We start from the raw sequence: 3,444 nt of genomic DNA on the forward strand, positions 1-3,444 counted from the left end.
TGCAGAGTTTGAAAATTTTCCGGTTTGATGTTACAAATCAAAAGTGCAAAGAGGTAGAAGAATAAAAAGGTTGTGAAATGGCAGAGAAATAAATAAAAAAAAAAGAGAGAGAGAGAGAAAGAGGAAGGGAGAGAAAGAGGATAGAGAGAAAAAAAGGGATGCAAAGGGAAAAATAAACGGAATATCTCTTATTGTTCTCTGATATTTTTTCCAAGCGCCCTAAAGGAATCCGTCGAACCTATTTTACATATTACGTAAATTCAACGTAATTGTCCCCGAATAATATAACTTAATGATTATTTTTTTTCTCTCTCTTTCTCTCTTTTAAAAAAAATTCAATTTTTCTTTCTTTTTTTTTATTTAAAAAAAGAAAATTCTCAAAGGAACAAAAATATTTTTCTTTCCTTTGAATGAAACAAAAAAAAAAAAAAATTTAAATTACGATGAAATGTTTTTTTAATTTGAGTCTCCGAATAACATTTATTAATACTTAAAAATAATTTTATTTTTTATTGACAAAGGAATTGAGAAAAACAATAAAATTCCTTTGACAGCAGACGACAAAAAATAATGCTACTGTCGTCATCGCTAAATGACGATTCGATGTTTTCAATATTAAAAAAAAAAAAAAATTTTAAACTAAAGTGTAAAATATATATAACGATTTAAAAACGATTTGTCAAAAAATTTTAATTATTTGCTATAAAGGAGAAGAGAGCAAAAATTAACAGCAGCAAAAGAAAATTCAGATCTTTTTTTTTTAAATAAAAAAATAAAAAATTGAAATTCAAGACATTTTTTTAAAACTTTAATAAGCTCATTCAGTTCTCATTTAACGGATTTGATTAACCGTAGCAAAAAAAAATTCATAAAATCAATTTTTTATTTGATTCGTTAAAAATTTTAAAAAGGTAAAAAAAAGGGAAAAAAAAGGAAAATTTTTTTAAATCAACGCAAAAATAATAAAAAAAAATTAAATTTTTTTTTAACTTAATCAAAAAAGTTTTTTTATCGTAGGAGCAAAAAAAAAAAAAATATTTTCATTTATCTTAAAAGGTTTTTTTTTTTTTTTATATTATCAAATTTAAAAACAAAAAAAAAGGAAAAAAGGAAAAATCTTTTTTTTTTCTCGTTTGCTCTCGAATAAAAAGTTATTAATTAATTTTATTAAATTATTATTTTTTTTTTTTTTTACAATTAATAAATTATTTAAATTGAAAAATTAAAATTTAAAAAATAATAATAATAAATAAAAAATTAAAGAAACAATTTTTCTTTTTGCTATTGTACAAAATTAAAAATTTTTGCTTTGGTTTATGGATTTCTTTTTTTTTTAACTTTCTTACGAGAATTTAGAAAATGTGTATTAAATAATTACTTGACAGTATCAAAGTTAAGTCTTTGAGATTTTTTTTTCTTCTTTCTTTTTTTTTTATGAATTTTTTATGACGTAATATGAAAATAAGATCTTAAAAAAAAAAGGAGAGGAAGAAGAAGAAAGGAAAGGAAAAAGAGAAAAATAAAGGAGAGAAAAAAAATATATATATTCTTTTTTCTCTCTCTCTTTCGTAACTGAATACCTTTAATCTCAGATGAAAACTTGACACTCATCCACAGAGAATAAAAAAAAAATTTTCCTTTTTTTTTCTTTTTTTCTTCTTCTCCGGATTCAAATTCTTATAAATATCATTTTGCATTAAAATAAAAAAAATAAGTATGAGAATTTTTTTTTAATTTTATTTGCTGCGGTTTGAAACCGTGTTTAACCGCAGCAAACTCTTGATAAAAATTAATTTTTCTTTGCATACATGTTAATTTTATCGCGTGCGAAGAATTTCATCGAATCCGTTTGTTTTTCTTCGTTTAAGAAAAAAAAAACAACAGCGGGTGTTATTATGACGTCATATTTTTTTTATTTTAATACGTCACATCAAAATAAAATTCGTAAATTGTTTTTTTCGATCGTTTTTGTTTTTTTTTATCGATAATAAAAAAAAGAAGAAGAAGAAATCCGTGCGTGCGTGCGTGTGAAAAGGCGGTACAAACGACAAAATAAAAACAATGACGTAAAAAAGAACTATCATCATCATCCATTTTGACTTTTAATTTTTCGTAATATAATGTATATACAAAGGTAAAAAGGTCAAAAAAAAGGAAAAAAGGAAAAATGTAAATTCTTTTTTGCAATTATTTCGAGTAAGAAAAGTTTAAATAAATAAAAAAAAATCTTATTATTAATTCGATTACTTTTTTTTTTGTTTTGTTTTTGATAATTAAAAAAAAAATATAAAAAAAGCAGAAGACAAAAAAAAAAAGAAAAGATAAATAAATAAATAATTAATTAAGTTTTAATGTTTTGAAATTTAATTTCGAGTCGAAAAGAAAAGTAAAAAAAAGAAAAAAAAAGGAAAATTTTTTTTTTTTTACTTTCCTTTCCTTTTTTTTTTTTTTTTAATCAATATTTTTTTTTATTTTAAAATGAACAAATTATTTAATTATTTATTTATTTCATGAAAAAATGGAAAGGAAAGGAAAAAAGTAATAATAATAATAATAATTTTTTTGTGTAACGTCTTGTAAAGTTATCGAAGAAAAATAAACGAAGTGGAAAAATGTCGTATGACAAAAGAAATTTTTTTTCTTATTATTATTATATATTTTTTTTTAATGAAATTCTTCGTAAACATTTTTATTTTTTTGCTATTATTAATACTTAAAGTATTTGCTCTCCTCAAGATTAATTATGTCAATATAAAAAAAAGAAAGAAAAATGAAAAGATGAGGAAAGAAAAGAAAAGAAAAATCTTTTTTAAATTAGTCATCATCATTAACGAATGAAAAATTTCGTACATTTCCCCCTCCCTTCCATTTTTTTTGCAATTTCAACAATTTCATATTGTTTGTTTGTTTGTTATTTATTAAAGAATACAACAAACGACGACGACGACTCATTATTATTATTATTATTATTACTTTACCGGCGTAATAAATAAATTACAAAAAAGAGCCAACAATAAATTTTTTTTTTATTTTCTTTTCACTCGCATTTAAATATTTAAATAAAAAAAAACACATTTGGTAGTGGTGGTAATAATGATAATAATAATAATAATAATTTTTATTTTATGGTAAAAAATATAATGTTAGGTAATAAAATTTGTTAGAAGTGTAGTTAGTAGTAGTGCTGTTGAAAAAGGAAACAAAAAAAAAAAATAAAAATATATTGAAGAGAAAGTGTAGATGAGAGGAGGGGAGAGAAAAAGAGGATGAAGAGGGGAGGAGGAGGAGGAGGCGCAATAATAAAATATTTTTTATTTATTTAACGCATCATGTCGTCGTCGTCGACGACGACGACGAGAAAAAACAAAGAAATTTTAAATGCGAACATCTTAAATTCAAAAAAAAAAAATGTAATGAAATATTTTTCAAAGTGTTTAAGGGGGT

Source organism: Pediculus humanus, genomic scaffold (assembly GCF_000006295.1).
Source record: "Pediculus humanus corporis 1103172107647 genomic scaffold, whole genome shotgun sequence".
In the NCBI taxonomy this organism is placed as follows: Eukaryota; Metazoa; Arthropoda; class Insecta; order Psocodea; family Pediculidae; genus Pediculus; species Pediculus humanus.